At 34.0% G+C, this 25,778-nt stretch overlaps 1 protein-coding gene and 1 non-coding gene across 2 annotated transcripts in view; both read left to right on the forward strand.

The window, feature by feature from the left end:
• IL1RAPL1 (interleukin 1 receptor accessory protein like 1) overlaps nucleotides 1-25,778 on the forward strand; it is a 1,349,174-nt gene that overhangs the window by 355,626 nt on the left and 967,770 nt on the right. The gene's annotated exons all lie outside the window — the stretch shown is intronic.
• On the forward strand, nucleotides 3,809-3,876 carry LOC120366692 (small nucleolar RNA SNORD74). Its single transcript, XR_005581272.1, has one exon. It is a non-coding gene; the product is annotated as a small nucleolar RNA SNORD74 (small nucleolar RNA).

The raw sequence follows: 25,778 nt of genomic DNA on the forward strand, positions 1-25,778 counted from the left end.
CAATTTTTTTCCCCCACTTTCATGGTTCAAGTGGTAGGCCAGGGAAGGTCCCAAAATGCGAGTGGGACCAGGAACCAAGCCTGTGTTTAGACTCTTGACACTACTGCAAGAAGGAATTCAAAGATAAATCAGAAAATAGTGAATGTACACAGATTTATTGAAAAGTAAAATGTACACACTCAAGAAAGGGCAGTGCAGACGTACTTGAGGGAAAGTTGCCCAATGGAGTTTGGGGTTTTTACCTTTATGGGTTTCTTTAACCAATCCATGAAGATTCCTGGAAAGAGATGGAGATTTCTCAGAATGGTGGTGCCACCCATTTTTACAAAATATCAGAGATCCTGGAACTGTCATGGCAGTGGTGGGTGTGTCTTTATTATGTTAATAAGCATATAAAAATTTCTAGGTATAACCTAGGTCAACTTCAGAACCATTTTGGATCTAGTCGGTCTTAGCCAGCTCGGCCCACAACCTAGTTTTTCAGGTTCCTATCAGTCCCTAGCTTATACAACTATTTCAAGTTTCCTTTTGCTAGTCATGTGAAACTGCTCCCTGGAATTTTCTATTCTCCTGTAACTGCCTTTTATTACTTCTGTCTCACAAGTGGTCAAGAATGTAATGGCAAATTTCAAACCAAACAAACTTAGAGGGAAGGTATAATGAAGCTATATGTAGTCATTACCCAGCTTTAATTTTTTTTTCATTTAAATAGATGTTTTATTTATTTCTTTTAATTTAAAATTGTTTTCTTCTTCTTTTTTTTAAACACCCAGCATTTTGGGAGGGTGAGGTAGAAGGGTTGCTTGAGCCCAGAAGTTTGAGACCAGCCTGGGAAACAATGTGAGACCCCATCTTTAAAAGAAAAAAAAAAGCTATACATGGTGGCACTTTAAATTAAAAAGGCTAAATGTAAACATTCATAGTTCCTTAATTTGATTGTATTACCACTTAATTCACAGTTTTGAAGGAAATAGCCATTACATTAGATGGCACACTAATTTTAAGATGCAACCCAATTTTCAAAATGTTAAAATGGGGAAAAAAAAGGGTGATTTGTTGAACAAGCATGCTACTTGGTGCTACTTGGGAGGCTGAAGCAGTAGGATCACTTGAGCCCAGGAGTTTGAGGTTACAATGAGCCACAGCCCTCTATTGTGGATGATAGAGTGAGACCCTGTCTCTAAAATAATAACTAAAATAAACCTGAAAAATAAAAAAAAAATGCAATGGTTAGTGAAATATAGCACTTTTGTGAGGAGAGCAGTAATAGCCCAGGATATGTATAGTTTAAGAAAAGGAAAATGGTCTTAATCCACCTTGTGTTAAAGGAATTTTAAAAAACTACTTAATTAAGATTCATTATTTTAAATGAATATGAACTTTCAAATATAAATTGTTTATTTCTGTCTTTAAAATTTCATTAGATATAAATTGTGTTGTTTCAATTACTACCTGTGTATAAACACATTGTAAAAATCTCTGAATACTATGTGAAAGCCTTTTAACACTCATTCCTTTATGCTTCAAAATTTACATTTGCATGTACTTCCTTGTATTTTTATGTGTTCATTTGACCTTATCTAAAATATGGCCATGTAATATTTTTATATCCCATTTCATGCTTACCACAATACTGTGTACGTGGCATCTATTCTGTACATATTTAACTTAGAGGCAAAACTGTAAAAGTCTTATGTATGTTATCTGTATGTTTGCTGCTTTAAAGATATGGGGTCCAAATAGCTTTCTAGAATTGCAAAAGATGAAAAACTCACTTTCAGAGGTCACGTGAGATTGGGAAATCATCGTGGTCTTGCCCAAGGAGGTATAGTGTTTAGAAACTTACATGCCCATCAGTTTCTTGTACTGTAGTTTGAAATCAAGAAACTATCTCAGTTTCTTATACAGTAGTTTGAAATCAGGTTGTCAAGTTTCATTCTATTCTGGTAGAATGCACAAGAATCCAAAGCAATAATGTAATTTATACTTTTTAAAAGGCTAATGCCAAATTTTATTAGCGAAGTGGTCAAAAGTTTCCAACTGGAACAAAGTGAATGATTGTTGGGTAATGTCGTCCTGCAACGTGAAATTCTTGTATGCATTCCTTCTGAAAAAGAAGCAAAATAAGCCTTTCCTGTAGAATTTCCACTTCAAGATTCCATCATCAACATAGCAAATACTGCTGGCAATGCTGAAAGTTAAAAGCAAGGACTCACATAAAGTCTTTTGTTGCTGAAATTAAAAATAGTTGTCACTATTTTCAATATCAAAATCCTGTGCTTTTGACAGGTTTAAATTCTCTCTTGATTTATTTCAGAACAGGGTCATCTTTTTTATATTTCTTTGACATTTTTAAAAATAAGTAGTTTGGCTAGGAATTGAGTGTTTAAAGCCATCTTGGCCCTTTGCACCCTAAAACCTTAGTAACACTGTCAACTGAATCAGTTCTTAAAAGCTGGAAACACAAAGAAGACAGTTATCAAAGAATTAATTAAAATCTTTTCTTGAATGACAAAATTGACATTACTACTTATATAAGGGGACTACATTGTGGATTAACCCTAAAATTGGTACTTGGAAAGTTTATTCCAGTGTGTTTTGTTGAGATGTAAATTCATGACATTTGAAAAATATAATTACTGAGAGTGATTCTTTTGGTTATTATATATTTGTTAAGTATTCCATGGTGTGACCTGTAAATCTGTTAAATTAAATACTTGGGAATAAGTAAATTTAATTTTACTTTCTTTGGAAACATTTGGATTACCCCAACAGTAGAAGTAACAGATTGAAAATATATGATTTATTTTAAACTTTGATTTCAATTTATATGTCACTTAAATGCCAATGAATAAGGATCACATTTGATTGTCAAAGCTCATGGAATGGCACACCTAAGATTTGTAAAATTTTTTTTTTTTTTTTTTTTTTTTTTTTTTTTTTTTTTTGAGACGGAGTTTCGCTCTTGTTACCCAGGCTGGAGTGCAATGGCGTGATCTTGGCTCACCGCAACCTCCGCCTCCTGGGTTCAGGCAATTCTCCTGCCTCAGCCTCCTGAGTAGCTGGGATTACAGGCACGCGCCACCATGCCCAGCTAATTTTTTGTATTTTTAGTAGAGACGGGGTTTCACCATGTTGACCAGGATGGTCTCGATCTGTTGACCTCGTGATCCACCCGCCTCAGCCTCCCAAAGTGCTGGGATTACAGGCTTGAGCCACCGCGCCCGCCCGTACATTTTTTTATATATGAAGTTTGCATTAAGAGAGCATGAATGTTGAACTCTAGTTAATGATATGCCTGCTGAAGTGTTTTAAGGGTGAAGAGTACTTGTCTGCAACTTACACTGAAATAAAATGGAGCAATATTTGGATAAAAGGATGAATAGATATGTGTGTATGTTATAAAGCAAATATAATACAATTTATTATTGAATCTCGATGGTGGGTATATGAGTGTTCACTGTAAACTTTTTCCAACTTCTCTGTATGTTTGAAATTTTTTCATAATATGTGAGGGAAAAGCTTAAAACATGTTTGAATTACAATTCTATAATGATGTATTCGCATTAAATATTGGAACTACTTCAAAGTTACATTGAAAAATATTGGTTCTTGTCATCTTAAAAGCATGTAATAAGAATTTTTAAAATTACTTATTAAAAATAAGACTTTAATGTTTGAAACTTAAATCTCATATGGTACTGTTTCTATTGTGGATTTTGGGGTTAGATCACTAGGTAGACAAGGTATCTTCTTTCAGTGGCTCGTATATACAAGACTTCAATTTGTAGTTCCCTCGCTAAAAAGAGCCTCTAATGAAACCTGTCTTGATAGGAACATCTGAAAGTGTTGATAAATGCCAAAGACTCTAATGGAAAACAAACAAACAAACAATAGTAAAAAGAATTACTGTTTGCTTTAAAATTCTAGTAAAATGGAGTTAGACTACATGATGGAATTAATCCTATTTGTTATGCCAAGATTTAAGAAGCAATCTGTGGTTTATCATCTGGTTTGCCAATTTTTTTTTCAAACATAAGGAATATTTTAGTAATAATTTTTAAATGGTTGCATGCAATAATAGCTTAAATTTTAATACTCCTTAATGAGCATCCATAAAGAAAACAATTCAGTACCACTTAAAAATGATTTGAGTATCAGTCATCATAATACCATGAACACATTTGATAGAGAATATGTGAATACAAGTACATACGAATCAGTTTTATTCTATCTACAGATGCTGAATGGCATAGGGCATTATGAGTCTCATGAAGTTTTCTCAGAAGTACCCAGAGGATCTGCACTGCCAGATTGATAAAGACAATTTTTTGGTGCTTTGCCCACACAAGGAACTTTTCTAGAAAAGTTTCAAAGAATACATGTCCAAGCATGAATCCTGGAAAAGAAAAGTGATCTTATAAATTTGAAAAGGAAAGATGTATATGGCTCTCATGTGAAACATCCTCTGGCAAGGGAGTAGGTACATGATGGAAATACATGGATTTTCACTGAAGAACTGAAACTATAAGTAGCAAAGTAAACTTCATTTATACCATTGAAATATTCAGCTGAGGGAAATACATAACTTTTAGATTGGAAGATTCAAAGGCACGTGGAATGTTTTAAAGACCGTGTCATTCTCTCATTTCCTTTATACTGTTATTAGTTAGGCTTTTCCTTATCATAACAATTGTTGTTATAGTTTATACCTGCCTGCCATTCTGACTTTTAGTAAATCACCTGTTGAAAGGAAGTATTTTTTTCGTTCTGCTATCTACATAATTGAAAAACAACACAATCCATGTGAAGAAACAAAATTATATTTGTAATGTTCATATAAATATAGAAATATAGTTTAGGAGTCCACCTAATGCTAGAATTTTTATCGTATTTTAAGTGTAATGGAATTCTAAAATTTCCATATCACTTAGTAGCTGGAAGGAAGCATTAATATTTAAATATTAATTTCAATACCAAAGATAAAGCAAATTAATACTGTTGAATGAATATTTTAAATTCCCTAATGAGAAGATAATTGCATAAAATTAAGTATGTATTTATAGTTTCAAGGACTAAATCATTTGTGATATATGACCATACTACCTACCTGATTCATATTTTTGCCAAATATTTCCATATTAATTTTTGAAGTCAGTTCTCAGCATATGTCAACTTTTACTGTTGTAGTGGGTGAGAGAGTGGAGAATCCGGCTTCAAGGTTAATTTGTAATTTACCATGTGAATATTGCCAGGAGTTAAAATGACCTTTAAACATTTTATGAATTGCCTATTTCAATATTTGTGGATTTTGTATATGCAACCCTGTATAGTAATTATTAAGCATACAAAAGTTTTAGAACCACTAAAGAACCAAAGGAAATCTATTTTACAGATATTTAAGGCGTTCGATTATTTGCTTTACAAATAACTGAGAAATACCTAGTGATGAATAAGATTTGGATAGGTGATTCTATAGCTATTAGCCACCTGTGGCTACTTAAATTTAAGTTCATTGTAATTAAACAAAATAGAAAATTTCGTTCACCAGTCACAACAGCCAGATTTCAAGTACTAATCCCCAAATGTGCTTAGTAGCTTCATATTGAAAAGCACAGAAAGACATTTTTATCATTGCAGAAAGTTCTACTGAAGAGTATTGTTCTCAACTGTCTGTCTCCCTGGGATTTTTTCTGTTTTGTTAGAAGATCAAACTTCTAAAAACCTAACACATTGTTTTGAGAATTATAGAAGCTATTTGAGACTCAAGTTATCTAATAGAAAAAGTCGATTGCATATTTTAGATGTTCTATTTTCTAAAAATATCAAATTTTTAAAATAAGAGTACTTAATAAGGATTGTTGATATTGTACTACATATTCCTTGTCATTTAAAAAATGGTCAGCACATGGAAAAAAGAACCCTATATAGTTTAATTAAAAATCACTTTTTTTTCTCCTAAAATTATTCTTTTTAAAAATATATTATAAGTTCTGGGGTACATGTGCAGAACGTGCAGGTTTGTTACATAGGTATACATGTGTCCTGGTGGTTTGCTGCATCTATGACCCCGTCACCTACATTAGGTATTTCTCCTAATGCGATCCCTCCCCAATGCCCCCAACACCTGCTATCCCTCCCCTATCCCCATCACCCGTGACAGGCCCCAGCATGTGATATTCCCTTCCCTGTGTCCATGTGTTCTCATTGTTCAGCTCTAACTTATGAGTGAGAACACGTGGTGTTTGGTTTTCTGTTTTTGTGTCAGTTTGCTGAGAATGATGGTTTCCGGTTTCATCCATGTCCCTGCAAAGGACATGAACTCATCCTTTTTTATGGCTGCATAGTATTCCATGGTGTATATGCGTCACATTTTCTTTATCCCATCTATCACTGATGGGCATTTGAGTTGGTTCCAAGTCTTAGCTATTGTGAACAGTGCCACAATGAACATACATGTGCATGTGTCTTTAGAGTGGAATGATTTATAATCCTTTGGGTATATAACCATTAATGGGATTGCTGGGTCAAATGGAATTTCTATTTCTAGGTCCTTGAGGAATCACCACACTGTCTTCCACAATGGTTCAACTAATTTACACTCCCAGCAACAGTGTCAAAGTGTTCCTATTTCTCCACATCCTCTCCAGCATCTGTTGTCTCCTGATTCTTTAATGATCACCATTCTAACTGGCATGAGATGGTATCTCAATGTAGTTTTGATTTACATTTCTCTAATGATCAGTGATGATGAGCGTTTTTTCATGTTTCTTGGCCACATAAATGTCTTCTTTTGAAACGTATCTGTTGATATCCTTTGCCACTTTTTGATGGGGTTGTTTTTTTCCTTGTAAATTTGTTTAAGTTCTCTATAGATACTGGATATTAGCCCTTTGTCAGGTGGGTAGATTGCAAAATTTTTCCCATTCTGTTGGTTGCCAGTTCACTCTATTGATAGTTTCTTTTGCTGTACAGAAGCTCTGGAGTTTAATTGGATCCCCGATTATCTATTTTGGCTTTTGTTGCCATTGCTTTTGGTGTTTTAGTTATTAAGTCCTTGCCCATGCCTATGTCCTGAATGGTACTGCCTAGGTTTTCTTCTAGGGTTTTTATGGTGTTAGATCTTATGCTTAAATCTTTATTCCATCTGAAGTTAATTTTTGTTTAAGGTGTAAGGAAGGGATCCAGTTTTCAGCTTTCTGCATATGGCTAGCTAGTTTTCCCAGCACCATTTATTAAATAGGGAATCATTTCCCCATTGCTTATTTTTGTTAGGTTTGTCATAGGTCACGTGGTTGTAGATGTGTGGCATTACTTCTGAGACCTCTGTTCTGTTCCATTGGTCTATATCTCTGTTTTGGTATCAGTACCATGCTGTTTTGATTACTGTAGCCTTGTAGTATAGTGTGAAGTCAGGTAGCGTGATGCCTCCAGGTTTTTTTTTTTTTTTCTTATGATTTTCTTGGCTATGCAGGCTCTTTTTTGATTCCATATGAAGTTTAAGGTGGTTTTTGCCAGTTTTGTGAAGAACATCAATGCTAGATTGACGGATATAGCAAAGAACCTATAAATTACTTTTAGCAGTATGGCCGTTTTCACAATATTGATTCTTCCTAACCGTGAGCATGGGATGTTTTTTCATTTGTTTGTGTCCTCTCTTATTTCTTTGAGCAGAGGTTTGTAGTTCTCCTTGAAGAGGTCCTTCACATCCCTTGTCAGTTGTATTCCTAGGTATTTTATTCTTTTTGTAGCAATTTTGAATGGAAGTTCACTCATGATTTGGCTCTCTGTCTGTTATTGGTGTATAGGAATGCCTGTGATTTCTGCACATTGATTTTGTATCTTAAGACTTTGCCAAGTTGCATATCAGCTTAAAAAGATTTTGGGCTGAGATGATGGGCTCTTCTGAATATACAATCATGTCATCTGCAAATAGAGACAATTTGACTTCCTCTTTTCATAAATGAATACCCTTCATTTCTTTTTCTTGCTTGATTGCCCTTGCCAGAAATTTCAATACAATGTTAAATAGGAGTGGTGAGAGAGGGCATCCTTGTCTTGTGCCAGTTTTCAAAGGGAATGCTTACAGTTTTTGCCCATTCAGTATGATATTGGCTGTGGGTTTGTCATAAATAGCTCTTATTATTTTGAGAGATATTGTATCGATACCTAGTTTATTGATAGTTTTTAGCATAAAGTGTAGTTGAATTTTGTCAAAGGCCTTCTCTGCATCTATTCAGATAATCATGTGGTTTTTGTCTTTGCTTCTTTTGATGTGGTGGATTACATTTATTGATTTGTGTACGTTGAACCAGCCTTGCAACCCAGAAATGAAGCCAACTTGATTGTGGTGGATAAACTTTTTGATGTGCTACTGGATTTGGTTTGCAAGTATTTTATTGAGTCTTTTTGTATCCATATTCATCAGGGATATTGGCCTGACATTTTCTTTTATTATTGTGTCTCTGCCAGGTTTTGGTATTAGGATGATGTTGGTCTCATAAAATGGGTTAGGGAGAATTCCCTCAGTTTGTATTGTTTGGAATAGTTTCAGAAGGAATGGTAGCAGCTCCTCTCTGTACCTTTGGTAGAATTTGGCTGTGAACCCGTCTGGTCTTGGACTTTTTTTGCTTGGTAGGGTATTAATTGCTGCCTCAATTTCAGACCTTGTTAGTGCTCTATTCAGGGATTTAACTTCTTCTTGGTTTAGTCTTGGGAGGGTGTAAGTGTCCAGGAATTTATCCGTTTCTTCTTGATTTACTGGTTTATTTGGATAGACGTGTTTGTAGTAATCTCGGATGGTAGTTTGTATTTCTGTGAGATCGGTGGTGATATCCCTTTTATCATTTTTTATTACATCTATTTGATTCTTTTCTCTTTTCTTTTTTATTAGACTGGCTAGCAGTCTATCTATTTTGTTGATATTTTCTGAAAACCAGTGCCTAGATTTATTGATTTTTTTTTTGAAGGGTTACAGCACTAAACACTTACAAGAGAAGCAAGCAAAGATCTAACGTCGACACCCTAACATCACAATTAAAAGAACTAGAGAAGCAAGATCAAACAAATTCAAAAGCTAGCAGAAAACAAGAAATAACTAAGATCAGAGCAGAACTGAAGGAAATCGAGACAGAAAAACTATCCTTTAAACTGTGGTTTACAGGCTTGATTATAACAAACCATTTCAATGCCTGCATGCAAAAGCTAAATATTATTGACTGATTTCATTTTAAATTCATAGCCACAAGTATTCTCAAAGGAGATTCAGCCTCTCCAAGCACCAAGCATCCTATTTCATTTTCCTTTCTTATTCTCTAAACTGATGTCATACCTTTTTCTCTCTCTTCAAACCTCCCTCTCACAACAGTTCTGTCTTCTTTTTGCTTCACTGAGGAAAACAAATATGACACCCCATTTCCCTCATTTTTACATCTGCAAATCTACCAACTCATCTAGGTCTAAATCTACATTCTCCTCTTCCTCCTGCCTCTTCCTTAGAGATGGCATCTCCCTCTCTTGCCCAGGCTGGAGTTCCGTGGTGTGATTATAGCTTACTTACTGCAGCCTTGAAATCCTGGGCTCAAGCAATCCTCACATTTCAGCTTCTCAAGTATCTAGGACTACAAGTGCATGCCACCACACCTAGGTAATTTTTAAAAATTTTTCGTAGAGACAAGGTCTCACTGTGTTGCCCAGACTGGTCTCAAACTCTCGGTCTCAAGTGATCCTCCTGCCTCAGCCTTCCAAAGCACTGGGATTGTAGGTGTGAGCCACTGTGCCCAGCCTAAATCTACATTCTTGACCCGCTTTTCAGTTTTACTGGAATTGACAGGTTTACCTGCTCTCATATCATGCCCAGCGTTTCTACTTGGACTCCGGATTTCATTTGCTCTTAACGTATTCATGCATTTTTATTTTGAAATTATCTCTATCCTCCCTCAATATTAATTTTTTGTATGTATCTGTAAATATGTTCTGCTGTTTTCTAACTTTAAAACCCAAATAGAAATAAGCTCTTTTGATTCTCTTTTCTCTTTCGGGTATTACTTTTTTTTTCTACACTCCTTGCTACATGCAAACACACATCGAAATCTAGAAGGAATGATTTATACTTTTTATTGCCAATTATTTACCTCATATTCTCTTTTCAAATTAGTTCATCAGGGCTGCCCTGACATAGGCTTGTTTTCCTTCCTTTTTTTTTTTCCCTTTCTTGTTTTTGTAACTTAAGGTCACATGATTATTGCATTGCCCAGTTGAATGGCCATGTCTCTGTTCTTCCCATACCTGATCCCTCCACATAATTTGGCACAGTTGACTCCTTGCTCCTTCTGGAAAACTGTCTTCTTTTGTATTGAGCCACATAAAATCATCTTGGTTTCTTTCCCTTCTCAGTTTCCTTTTCTCATCATTTCTCTACCCCCAAATGTTGGTGTCAGCCCTGGCTTCATACTTTTTTATAGATTAAACCATCCAATCTAATGTCTTTAAATGCTACCTATATGCAAATGACCCCCAATATATTTTTATATTTAATTCTGACTTATCTCTTGAACATGAGCCTTTTCCCCCATCAAACAGCTTACTTGACATACCCACGGGAGAATGTATCTAATATGAATCTCAAACTTAACATAAACAGACCTTTTGATTTTTTTTATTTTTTCCCTTCAGCCCTCCCAGAATAAACAAGAAACAAACCTGCTGAGCCCTCACTATCTGGTTCCATTATGACTAATGTCAAATTTATACATGCTTTTATAAACTTCATATCTAATCATCAGTGAATCTTATCTCCTGTACCTTACATCCCCCAAATCTGGCCACTTCACTGTTTCTGCATTATCAGTACCTTATCTCAACCCCTATTACTTCTCCTCTAGACTGTTGCAATTATTTCCTGTCATGTCTTTTTTCTTTTGTCATTGTACAATTAAATCTTCCTTCTTCCCCTACAGATACAATAATCTTTGAAAAGGTAGACCAAGTAATTCACTAATGACTCCCCATAACCCCTAAATCAAAGATCTGAATATTTTAACCTGGTCTACTAAATCCTTGATGTGCTAACCTCTGCCTAACTTTTACCTTCATTCCCTTTCCCACTTCTGTCTCAGGCCAACTACTACACTAGCATCTTTTTGTAGTTAGGTAGATGTTTCTCTGCATGAAATGTTCCTACTTCAGATCATCTCTATGCGGGCTTCTCCCTGCTTTTTCAAATCTTAATTAAGAGATACTTTCTCAGAAATACCTTTCCTGACGTAACTAAAGTAGGAGCAGTCACTCTCAATCACTTCAACCTGTTATAATTGTCAGTGTGGAACTTACGGTCTCTAAAATCTTTCTTATTTACTGATTCATTATCTAGCTTTATCTGCACCAAATAATCTCCATTGTATCCCTACTGTCTGGAGCTTTGCCTGTTCTACAATCTGTACTCTTTGTATGAATTAAGTAAGGATGAAGTCAAAAGAAACTACTTTTTTCTTCAAATGTCAGGTGATACTTAACTGTTTGAAATTATGGGATACCAAAGATACTCCTTCTGGTTGACATATTACTGAGACAAACAGCAGTGATATGAAATTTTCATATAGTTATGCATCATTTAACAACAGGCATATGTTCTGATAAATGCATTGTTAGATGATATTTTGGGTTGTGCAGACAGAGTGTACTTACACAAACTTGGACCGTATAGCCTACTACAGACCTAAGTTATATGGTAGAGCCTCTTACTCCTACAAACATGTTACTGTACTGAATACTGTAGGCAATTTTAACACAAAGGTAAGTCATTGTGTATGTAAACATTTCTTAAAATAGAAAAGGTACAATTCAAATACAATATTATAACCTTATGGTACCACTATCATGTTATGTGGTCTCTTATTGACAGATGCATTGTTACTCTGTTCATGAGTGTATTAATACCAGGATGTGGCTGTTTCCAATATATCACCTCCCGCTCCTCTCATTCTCTACTGAAGTCACCAGGATTGTGGCAAATCATTGAAACCAGGCCTATAATATATCCCACTTGATATCTGTGACTGTTCTGAGAAATGTGTTGAAAGACTGTCTGATGATTATTTAGTAGCTGTCTTTCTTCACTGAACAACAGTGAATAATAGCTTTGATCTCTGCCACCAAGAAATAAACAGAACCCATCAGGAATTTAATCCCTGGGAATTATTTTCACATTTCCTGGTACAGATGTTTGATTTTGAAGCTCATATGGTTTGTACAATAAATATTTACCTATTTATGTCAAAATACATGTTAAATCATTTTTATGGTTGGTATGAGGTATTTGTGAAACAATCCCATTCTTTTGTTATTGCTGTGTTGTAGGAGGAGAACTTCTCACACCTTAACCTCATGAGTAGTTTTCCTGTGTGTTAATGCCACAAAATGGAAGTAAAAAGATATATTCTGCTATTCCTCTCCTAGTGCCCCCCCACCCCTAGGCCCCAGTATACCTGTGCAACAGACTTGCACAATCTGCACATTGTACCCCAGAACTTAAAGTATAATAAATAAATAAATTGTAAAAAAGATATATTTTGGTTTAATTCACCTGAATCTAATCAATATATCCAGAGAGAAAGCACTGGAAGTGTTTTCTTTTTAAGAGTGTTAACTTGTATTCTTGACAAGATCTCATCAAAAGCTTAAATAACAAAGGTAAGAGCCTGTATTCTTTGGACAGCTTAGCTCTACACTAGACTTTCTGTCCACCGTGCTAGTTATTTTCCAGTTAATGGAAATCTTACAGGCAGAAAAGCTCACATTAGCTTCTCCCTCATAGTATTATGCTAACAATCTTTAATCCTTGATGCAGCTCTTTACCTAAATGTGAGAGAGGGATGGAGAACCACAGCTGCCAGCAGTTCAAAATATAACACGCAGTAGCTATTTTTAAAAAAGCATTTTTACTTGCTCTCATAAAAAATATCATCTTAATGGATTTTTGAAAATTTACTTGTGATTTTATATTTTTTAAAAAGTATTGAGAAAACTATTGAATCTGAAGGAGGTATCTAAAATACATCTTGTCATATTGTAAAGTAATGTGACTGACATTTTGTGTGAATTTTAGAATTAGTTTTTTCACTTTATAGATTCAGTACATAGTGGCACTTGATGTAAGCATTGAATCAGTACTGTAACCCTTTTATTTCCCTGAGGCATCATGTATAGAGTGTCTCATTTCTAAAAAATTAATTTTTAAGAATAAGAAAAATATTGAAAACTCTTGAAAGTAAGTGAGAAACTTGGCCATGATTTCTGCAAAACCAGCTGAGGGAGGTGTTTGGATTTCCAAGGAAATAGCAGCTATAAGCATTATTGGATGTTTTGGTGGGGTAGGCTTTTTTGAAAATGTGTGTGCAAGTAATATTGAGTGACATCAGTATTTTAACTACTTAGATTAATTGTTTAAATTTGGGTAACATAAAATCAATTAAAGAGATGGCTTGCATTATTCTATCTTTTCTAAGCAGTGTTTCCTTAACAATTAATTCTAGCAAGTCTTGGAACCATGGGCATTTTATTTCTTTCCTCCTTCACCATGATTGATCCCTATTTTGTTGGAAAGTGAAAATTGAGCAATTTTTACTCTAAAGGCTAACATTACAGAAAAAAAAAAATGCAACCCAATTTGATAGTAAATGCTATGTATGAAAATATTTAGAATAAAAGTACTTCTTTTTACAGACAAAATCATTTTAGTGTATTATGAATACAGTTCCTAGTGTGTATAAATGATTCACTTTTAAATTATGAAAATACTATATTCCAAATTCCATTATTGAAATTAGTAAGTATACTTTTAAGCAATATTTTATTAACTACCATTAACAAGTATTTAACCCCCTTGTTTCAAATTAGCTATAGTTAGCTAATGATGTGTAAATTATTAAATCAAACTTAAATTTTATTTGGGCAAGTATTATATAGGTAATTTAAAATGATTACAATGTAATTGAATTGTTATTCAATATTTTTTTATTTTCTATAAAAATAAATAGGCATACCAACTTATTTTTCAAATGGTGTTATCTGTGATATATTTAAAGTTAGGTTTGCATATGTGAGCATATGCATTTATATCTAGATAGAAAATTCCTTAAATATTTAATATTTATCTTCACATTTTATATTTTATAACACTTTTTTAAAATGAGTAGAGTCTAAGTTCTGCTTATATTCAGTGTGTATACAAATTGAGACAGGTTGTAATAGAATATATAACTTAATATTCCTATTTGCATTGCCATAGGATCATTTTATTTTGCTCTTAGCAAAATCTTTCTATAGACGCTTCTCCTTTCAATTCTAAAGAATCTCTTATCTTTTAAAAAATATGTCTCATTATTTTCTTACAATGTAATACCTAAAAAAAGTTACCATCAGGTTTTTCTTGATCCTTACTGTTTTCCTGAATGTGTGCTTTGTGTTTTTTTGATATGGATAAATGCATCTTCAAGCTCAAGTACTAGTGTTTCAGAGAAGTAATATGCTCCTTTTGTTCTGGTTCCTCTTAAATGTTAGTAATAAAGAAACAATTAACCTAGATATAAAGCAACTCAGTGAAGGGAAAATGTCTTCATGGGTCCCTTGAGAACGACCTGTTTAGTTTTCTGTTTCTAGTTTTTACTACTGAGTGTAGAGTATATAGCTGTCTTTACACTTTTTTTTTTTTTTTTTTTTTTTGGTAAAATGTAGCTTATTTGTCATGCTAACAGGTAAAGTAGAAAAAGAAATGGGGATTTAGTAGAAAAGGAAAACTCAGTCCCTTAATAATATCCTACACATTTACATTATTTCCTGATGATATTTTACGTGTTTCACATGAATATTTTTATTTTCAAAATGCCAAAGTTATCACTACTTTTAGAACTAATACTTCTTATCTTTCTCCTTCAATTCTACTCCTAGTCTTTTCCTCCTAAATGCTGTATCCAAGAACCTCCCTTTGGGACAAGTACTAAATGCCTGTCTCCAGATGATTTATTGGATGAATTAATTCTGAGTGAGTTAATTAATTAATTCTAGGAATTTATATTTCTTTGATTTCTAGTGAGCCAGTACATTTTCTTCAAAGGTGCACTAACCATGTGTTAATTATTTCTTTTATGTATACCCCATAGACATTGTGTATGTGTCTGTAGACTTCCAGCTTCAGTTTATACAGTTTAATTTTCATTGGTTTACTTTTACTGTCTCAGGCCCCTCAATCTGTGGCTAGAACTTAGAGGAGCAAGCTTTCAGGTCTTTTCCACTGGAGTTCTCTCCCTCATTGCAGCTCAGTGGGCATCATATCTACCAGAGCATTCAGTTTTCTGAAATGATGTAAAAACATTCTTGTAGAAACAGTGTAGAGTCACTGTGGGAGAATGTATTCAACTACCATTCCTATCTTGTAACTGAAAATAGCTGATAATCTGCTGGGAGTTTTATTTTTGTCCATTATTCAAATAGAGTTCCACAGTAGTTGCTTCCTCTTGGAAGATAAGTTTCTTAGCAGTGGGGGAGAAAATGGATTTGACAGGGTAAAATGTTACTGGAAAGGGGCCCTGATCCAGAACCCTAGAGAGGGTTCTTGGACTACACACCAGAAAGCATTTGGGGAGAGTCCATAGAATAAAGTGAACACAAGTTTATTAGGAAAGTAAAAGAATAAAGAAAGGCTATTTTATAGGTAGAGCAGTGGCATGGGCTGCTTGACTGAGTATTCTGATAGTTACTTCTCGATTATATGCTAAATAAGGGGTGGATTATTCATGAGTTTTCTAGGAAAGGGGCAGGCAATTCCCAAGGGGTCCTCCCCCTTTTAAACCATACATTTGGACTTTGCCATGGCATTTGTAAAGTGTCATGGTGCTGATGGGAGTGTCTTGTAGCATGCTAATGAACTATAATTAGCATATAATAAACAGGGAGGATGACCAGAGGTCACTTTCATTGCTGTCTTCATTTTGGTGGGTGTTGGCCGGCTTCTTTACTGCATCCTGTTCTGTCAGCAAGGACCTGTATCTTGTACCAACCTCCTATCTCATCTTGTGACTAAGAATGTCTAACCTCCTGGAAATGCAGCCCAATAGGACTCAGACTCATTTTATCCAGCCCCTAGTCAAGATGGAGTAACTCTGGTTCAAACACCTGTGACAAAAATATTCTAAGTATCGATAAATCAAACCACACTGAAAAATTCGCCACCAAGATACTTTCAGTACAGTTCATTACCCCATATCTAAAAGTGATCTTAAAATCTGCTTGGTTGCTAGTGGAGACATTTCACTTCCTTGTCATTAAAAACTTTTTTGCTAACAGCCTTATTGAGATACTATTCATATGCCATATAGCTCATGCCTTTAAAGTGTACAATCCAATTGTTTTTAGTATATTTACATAGTGCAATTATCTCCATAATCAATTTTACAATATTTTCATCACCCCAAAATGAAACAACGTACCCATTAACAATTACCACTCATATTGCTCCTAACCCTTCCCCCTCAGTCGTAGGCAACTATTAATCTATTTCCTGTCTGTATGAGTTTGCATATTCTGCACATTTCATTTAAATGGAATAATACAGTTTGCTGTTTCCTGACTGATTTTTTCCACTTAGCACAACGTTTTTAAGGCTTATCCATGTTGAAACCTTTATCAGTACTTCTTTCCTTCTCATTGTTGAATTATATTCCATTGAATGGATATACCAAATTTTATTTATCTGTTAGTCATTTAGTTGTCATTTGAGTCGTTTTTATTTTTTGCCTATTATAATACTGCTGTAAACATCATTTACAAATTTTTAATGTGTTTTCCTTTCTTTATGAGTAGAAATGCTGTGTCATTTAGTAACTGTATATTTAACTTTCTGGGGAATGTTTACACTTTCCAAAGATGATGCACCATTTTATATTTTCTTTATATAATGTATGACAGTTCCAATTTTTCCGTCTTTCTCAACAACACTTGTTATCTGTCTTTTTTTATTATAGCCATAGCTATATTCAGCAGTTCTGTGGATTTATTTCACTTTATTTATAGTGTCCTTTGAAGCACAATAGTTTTTTAATTTTTTCTATTAAAGTCTAATTTGCAATTTTTTAGTTTGTATTTTTGGTGTTATTTCTAAGAGATCATTGTGTAATCCAAGGTCACAAATTTGATCCTATGTTTTCTTATAAGTTTTGCTATAGTCATAGCCCTTAAATTCAGTTAATGGATCCATTCAGAATTAAATTTTTACATAGTGTAAGGCAGAGTTTCATCTTCCTTCCTTTGTTATATATATGGATATCCAGTTGTCTCAGCATCATCTGTTGAAAAAGCGATTTTTTCTCCCGTTAAATTGCCTGGCATCTTTCTTAAAAAACAATTGATGATAAAAGTAAGTTTTATTTCTGGACTCTCAATTCTACTCATTCACTTCATGTCCATCTTTACACCAATACCACACTATTTTGATTATCAGGACTGAGAGAACTTGAGATTATTTATGGGGAGATAGTAGCTTTCAGCTTCCCTGAGGGTATGTCTTCCAAAACTGGAAACTTGGCCATGGTACTGTTACAGGAATTATTGGCTCTTGTATGACGTGAGACTTGTAAGCCAGGGTGACTCCCACATCTATCAAATGTGGACACTGGTTTATCTTATGGATGGTCAAGGATAATTATTTATGAATGACTATATTAACTGTTGAGCATATTCTCATTGAAGAGGAATACTTGATGCTGTCCTGCTAAGATGCTGTTCTTCTGCCTTCTGTTCTCAAAATGGATCTGATGCCAAGTATAGGCAATGGTGATCTTGTGAGTGTGAATGTTCAGCAGAGCCAAAGGTGCAGGCTAGGTTTATGCCTAGACATGGAAGCAGGGTGTAAAAGGGTTTAAGCTACTTGGCATTTGTCTGTAAGGAAGTGTATTTCACATACTTTTGTAGAGTATGTTTGTAATTAAGGCAAATGTAGGTCACTTGCATTGATCTGCTATGAACTAATCGATCTACCTTGAACAAACCCTTTAACCCTTGAGCCACAGCCTCTTCAACTGTGAAACTGAGAGAATAGTAATTGATAGTCTCTATCCATTATGCTGAATCGAGCATTCTATGACTTCTCTAAGATTGTTTACACTATAGTTTGAATACTTTCTTACATTCCTGAAGATGTGAGTTGTGAGGTTTTTCAGATGATTTTCTCTATGGGAAAAAATAGGATACAGAACATTCTCATGGCCGCAGGCTAGATAATAAATGACTGTTTGAGCATTGGAATTGTGACTGTGAATGTTGAAAATTAAAAGAAAAATTAGCCAGGCATGGTGGCACATGCCTGTAGTCCTTGCTACTTGGGAGGCTAAGGTGAAAGGATTGCTTGAGCTCAAGATTTTGAGGCCGCAGTGAGCTACGATTATGCCAGTGAACTCTAGCCTAGGTAATGAAGTTAGACCCTGTCTCAAAAAGTGAGCCCGTTAATGATAGAATAACTATTTCTGTATACATATTTGTATGTATACGCATGTATGTATGTATGCATAATATGATATAAATCATATTATGGCAATGCTTTTGATTGAAAGATGTGATCTTAACTCAGAGTGAGTGGTTTTAGCTCTGACTATGCTGCTAGTTGATGTACGACAATGGCTGATAAACACTTCCATTGAACTTCAGGTTTTTCTTCTTCAAAATGACAGTTTCGTGTCACTTGAGTTCAGATTTTCCTTTCAACTCTAAAACTATATGATTAATGCCACGATATTCTTCATATACATGCTGCTTCTTTGACTATTTGGAACATAGTGTCTCTCTCTCTTTCATACAATTTTCAGAGAATTTGCCAAACTGAATTTTCAAGACATTCCTTCTCAGAAACATGGCCCCCAATAAACAGGTTTTACATATTTTTTCCTTTTTCTGTTGGCTCTAATGCTATTAATCTTAGCCTCATCATCTAGCATAGTCATTTAAGCAGGATCCTGTATAAAGTTGATGAAAAATTCTGTCAATATGAAATGTAGTGAAGACTGCCAGTTAACCTTTTTATTCATTTATTATTATGTCACTTGAAAGATATTAATGTTTATATCTGTTTAAAAATTCACTCTCTGAAAACAATAAGTAACATTTGGCCTTTTGGGTTACTGTTTCTCTTGAATAATTATTCTGAGATCCTCTTTCACCCAAGAAAGCACACTAACCTGTAGTGTAAAACGAGCATACAAAATATTAGATATAGCATATCTATGCCTAAAGTAAAATCTATTATTTTTCTTGGGTCCTTAGGCTGTGAGAGTGACCAGTTTTTACTTTCCTGCCTGCTTACTTGATTAGGGTAACTCAATGAGGTAGAAAATAGGGAACTGAGTTACCAAGTGTAGTATGTAATTGCCATCTTAGATATTATTACTAGTTACACTCCTGAAACATTACAAATTAATGACAGAGTCAGGAAGAGGAGAGAAGGTATCTTTTTCGTTGCCATATTTTTTTTTACAACGTCTACATGCTGCTGTGTAGCCTGAAATAAGAGATTTTAAAAATCATGGTTACTGTCATCACTCAAGTTTCTCGGGCTAAATAGGACATTTCCCATATTTCATAAATGGAACTCCTGGCCAGAGAAATCAGGCAAGAAAAAGAAATAAAGGACATCCAAATAGGAAGAGAGGAAGTCAAGCTATCCCTGTTGGAGACAACGTGATTCTGTATCAGGAAAACACCATAGTTTTGTCCTCAAAGCTCCTTCACCTGATAAGTTTCAGGATACAAAATCAATGTGCAAAAATCATTAGCATTCCTGTATACCAACAGCCAAGCTGAGAGCCAAATCAGGAATGTAATTCCATTCACAACTGCCACAAAAATAATGAAATACCTAGAAATACAGCTAACTAGGGAGATGAAAGATCTGTACAATGAGAACTACAAGATACTGCTCAAAGAAATCACAGATGACACAAACAAATGGGAAAACGTTCTATGCTAAGGGATGACAAGAATCAATATTATTAAAATGGCCTTACCCAAAGCAATTTACAGATTCAATGCTATTCATATCAAATTACCAATGACATTCTTCACAGAAGTAGAAAAAATGATTTTAAAATTCACATGGAACCAAAAAAGAGTCCAAATTGTCAAGGCAATCCTAAGTAAAAAGAACAAAGCTGGAGGCATCATGATACCTGACTTCAAGCTATACTACAGAGATACAGTAACCTAAACAGCATGGTACTGGTACAAAAACAGGCACATAAACCAATGAAACAGATGGAGAGCTCAGAAATAAGGCTAGATACCTAAAACCATCTGCTCTTCAACAAAGCTGACAAAACAAGCAATGGGGAAAAGATTCCCCAGTTACTCAATAAATGGTGTTGGAATAACTGGCTAGCCATATGCAGAAGATTGAAGCTGGACCCCCTCCTTATACCATATACAAAAATCAACTCAAGATGGATTAATGACTTAAATATAAAACTTAAAGCTATAAAAAACTTGGAAGACAACCTAGGCAATACCATTCTGGACACAGGAACAGCAAATATTTCATGACAGAGATGCCAAAAACAATTGTGACAAAAGCAAAATTTTAAAAAATGGTATCTAATTAAACTTAAGAGCTTCTGAACAGCAAAGGAAACTATCAGCAGAGTAAAGAGACAGCTGACAGAATGGGAGAAAATATTTGCAAACTATGCATCTGACAAAGATATAATATCTAACATCTATAAGGAACTTAAAAAAAATTCAAGCAAAAAACAAACAGTCCCATTAAAAAGTAGGCAAGGACATGAACAGATACTTCTCAAAAGAAGACATACATGTGGCCAACAAGCATATGAAAAAGGTTCACTATCATTGATCTTTAGAGAAGTGCAAATCAAAACCAAAATGAGATACCATCGCACACCAGTAAGAATGACGATTATTATTAATTAAAAGTCACAAAATAACATGCTGGCAAGGTTGCAGATGAATTGGAAACTTACACACTGTTAGTAGGAATATAAATTAGTTTATCCATTGTGGAGAGCAGTGTGATGATTCTTCAGAGACCTAAAAACAGAACTACCATTCACCTAGTAATTCCATTACTGGATATACGCCCAAATAATATAAATTATTCTACCTTAAGGACACATGCATGCATATGTTCATTGCAGCAGTATACATAATAGCAAAGAGTGTTTATCAGTGACAGATTGGATAAAGAAAATCTGGTACAAATATACCATGGAATACAATGCATCCATAAAAAGAAAGATCATGTCTTTTGCAGGAACTAGGATGGAGCCAAAGGCCATTATCCTTAGCAAGCTAACACAGGAATAGAAAAGCAAATACTGCATGTTTTCACTTATAAGTGGGAGTTAAATGATGAGAAATCATGGACACAAAGAAGGTAACAACAGACAGAGGGGCCTACTTGAGAGTAAAGGGTGAGAAGAGAGAGACAATAAAAAAAGTAATGGTTGGATACTACATTTTTTACCTAGGCCATGAAATCATCTATATAAAATACTCCTGTGACACGACTTTAGCTATGTCATAAACTCCACGTGTACCCCTGTACCTAAAAGTTTTTAAAAAATAAATACGTAATTTTTCCTCTCATATTTTTACATCTGAAATTAAAAAATATTTTACAATTAATTGGCAGCAGTTTTCTTGCTTGCTTGAACATAAAATAACATTGAATCTTGTCATCAGTGTATCTTGGATTAGACAAATTTGGTATGTTCAAAGACAACTTTAGATAGGGGGTGACAGACCTCAAATTCCACACTGTGTCACAGACTTATGAAATATGGATACAGTATATAAAAATACGCTGATTAATGAGCCCATCATAATCGAGGTTTGACTATATACCTACGTGCATTTTTACTTTGTCTTTCACTTCAGAGCAGGTACAGCTGCACAGTAGGAATTCAATACCCATGGTAAAGAGTCCCTTTAAAAGGGTGTATTTTTATATTTATTATGTGGGTAAAGAAATAATTGAAAAAGGTAAATAAGCTATCCAAATGCAAAGAAAATTACATTCATATAAATACCTCATATTACCTTTTCCTCAACTCTTCAAAAAACATGAAGCAGGATGGAATGTTCATTTTATGTGGCTCTCAAGGTACTAGTCTCATAAAGGTAAAATGAGAAATAGTAAATTATTGTGAAGTTTAGTAATAGCAAAAAAGACATATATTTATGAGAGTAAAAATACTGAGTAGCATTTGGTCAAAGGATCTTAGAAACTCATTTGAATTGATTTCTCTTAAGCAGTGTAAATAAAAATGATTTATCAATAAAAGCTTATTTCTAAAAGTGTTTTTTTCCTGTTTACTGTTCTTTTCAGAAGTATTCCTTTGCTTGTGAACAGTTTAGAATATGATCATTTTATCAAATAAAATTTCCAGCACCTTGCAATACCAGAGATGATTTTTTTTCTAGAAGTTCTAGAAGATGTCATTATGTATCATTCCAGACAAATAAGATGTGTTTGGCCGAAATGTTTTAGAAGTCTCTAAGGAAAGAAATAACCTGTTGATTATATTATGACTTGCTTGGGGAAATGGAAAGTCACAGCTAAGATAATGCTAAGTCTCCACCAGTCACATTTTATTATGTGTTTTGCTTGCCTTTGGCCCTCTCTTTACCACTTGGAGGAACATGTAAATATTTGAGACAAGTCAGATGAACCCTATCCATCACTTTCTGGATATATCTGCAGGTCATGAGAATTATCATGACATGATCAATCAGTGTACCAGATAATTTTCATAAATGCCTTACCTCATGAATGGAGAATTATGTTGAGCATTAGTGAAAACTGGGTTTTCCCCACTCAAAAAAACAAGCCACTGTGTCTTTTTTTGTTGGTGTTTAGTTCTTTTTGTTATTCTATTATTACTTAAATATACTTAAAAATACTTATATTATTACTTAAATATACTTAAATATGTTATATTACTTAAATATAATATACTCAAGTATACTTAAATATATTACTTAAATATAATATACTCAAGTATACTTAAATATATTACTTAAATATACTATACTCAAGTATACTTAAATATACTTGAGTCTTATAACACCGACTCAAGCAATATTTAGATTATCAACATTTTGAACAGTTTCAAGTAGAAAACAATATTTGAAATTCTATTCTAGTCTGAAAATGTATCAGTGAGTGACATCTTCCAATGAACGTTTGCAGAAGTATGTTAACCTTAAGTAGCAAAAGGATGTATTTTTTCCTTTTATTCAACAGATACTCATATTTGTACCAGACATTGTGTTAAGCTCTGGGGAATGCTTCACATTTTCAAAAGGGTAGAGATGAGTGTTCCGTTTTGTTTTTGACTTACTCTCGTTACAAGCTCTCTGCAAGATATTTACTTAGAGTTGGATGAAATGGATAAATTTAAAGAAATTTATGAAGCAGAAAAAAATTTGGAACCTTCAGACATCCCTTTTTGGTATTACTTTTATGACACTTTCATCTAATCTAGCTCCATCTCAATTGACCTCCATCTAATTAGCTATAAAAGAGAATCATGTTCTATACTGAGCAAGCATGTCTGTACTTCATCAGTAACATTTAAGAAGGGGCAGAAATGAGTCACACTTAAAGAAGCTGCTTTAAAAATTTTGAAGTGCTCCCCTTCAAAGATGCAAGCTTTTTAAACTATTTGTTTTGTAGAGGTAACCATAGTATCTAGTTTGGCTCCACTGACCCTTTTAGACATATATCACGCACTTTCTTCTCATGCTCCAGAAGGTGATTACATCACTTGCATAGATGTCCTTTTTATTTCTAATAGAGTATGAATTCTTTCAGGGAAATACTGTGTTTAAAGGGAAATACCATGTTTTTTAAAAGCTTTATTTTGCAGAGAGTAACTATGCTATCACCTTGCCTGTAATAAGTCTTTAATAAATCTAATGAAAGAAAAGTATCATTGACGTCTGTTCTTGGTGGTCTCAAGGATTGAATACTTGAGTCTGCTAAATTAGGAGGACTACCATGTAGAAAAGAAAAGAAAAAAATGCTTTTAAAGACTTTGAGTAAAGCTAGGGAACATAGTTCCATAATTCGCAGTCTCTCCGTAGAGAGAATAGGATGACTAAAGAGGATTTTATATGCTGAGATGAAATTTAGTGTGTTCAAATCTGTAATGAATAGCCATCAGGAAGTATTGGACTGCTTGCCACTACAAGTGTTCAATCAGCTTGGACAAGATTTTGAGAGAATTTTTCTAGAGATATCTTAGTTACCTAATTTGTGACTGGCCTACTTGACCTTTTTCTTCTTTACTCCTGAATCTTATAAAAAATGCAATATCATAAAGTATAATTTACATTGTATGTAATATAAAATTCTTTATACATCTCAGTATATACTGTAAACAAGTGCACATATTCAATATAGCAACATTCCATTATGGGTCATTTTCTTCATAAACTATAATTATTTTAATGGATTTAAACCAAAAAGCTGGCGAAAATACTCAAATGAGTCAATTTTCAATTTTTAGGAAGTATCCCTAAATTGTTTCCTCAGTCTTTTGACTTATTTCACATATTATCCTAACATGCATGGTTGTCTATTTCTTGGGTCTCAATAAAATAAAAAAAAGTTGACCATAATATAAAGGATAGTTGGAACTTGGCCATATGTAGCAATATAAGACATCTAATAGCAAAAAGTTTATAATTAAAGAGAATCATAAGTTTTATAATGACTTAGAGGCATCAAATGAAAGAGAAAACTTGTTCTGTGCAATCCCAGGGGAGAGAATTAGGAAAATGAGGTCAAAGCTGAAGGAAGTACAAGTTTCTGTTTAATGCAAGGAAGATAGCTTTTGACATTTATCTGAAAATGGACAATTTTGCCTTAAGTAGTTTCCTCTTACCAGGTATGTATTTTCAAGTACAAAATGAAAAACCATGTAATAAAGATACTGTAAAACACATCCAAGAATCCTAAGAGATATTATCTCAGTTTTCTCCTTTAAATATGCAAGCTTCTTAAAACTTGCTATAGATCAACACATTATGTGATGGTTTCAAATGCCTAAGGTTTGATTGTGTATGATAGCATTGACTTATAAGTTGTAAATGGAAAAATTACCTTTTATTTCTTAGCTAGCAGAATCTATTTATCTCTTTATTCCAGATACATTATGTGATATATAATTGACAATGAAAAGGTTGATAATTAGAGTAGCTTTTTTTTTTTTTTTTTTTTTTAAACTCATCACAGTAAATGAATTCTGTGTTGAAGGTTCAACTGATTTGAACTGAAACCTTGGCAGGGGAATAGAGATACAGAAATGAGGTTAAGTTAGGGCCAGTTAAAGAAATAGTAGGAGTGTCATTCTGAAGAATTTGAATTTGGTAGCAAGCAATATTGTGAGGTGTTGATGAGGACAATATAGTTATAAACATAAGACTAATCCATCAGTAATGTATATGAACCCTTAAAATGAGGGAAGTAATCATGGAAATGGTTTTCAAGGCTAGGAAATGGGTGGTTTTGTCCTAAACCTTGCAGTTAAAGGCATCATGGAGGAAGAATTGTAATTTTATGATTTACTATACTATAATGAATAATAGGATCGGGAATTGGGGGGTGGATATGTAACATTTTTATTATGTGTTAAAATTTCCACAGCCCCTAAATAGGTTGTCATATGTGAAAACTTTTTATTATTTTATCCTTGATTGTCTGGAGTTGCCAAGTG

The sequence above is a fragment of the Saimiri boliviensis genome, chromosome X (assembly GCF_048565385.1).
Source record: "Saimiri boliviensis isolate mSaiBol1 chromosome X, mSaiBol1.pri, whole genome shotgun sequence".
NCBI lineage: Eukaryota > Metazoa > Chordata > Mammalia > Primates > Cebidae > Saimiri > Saimiri boliviensis.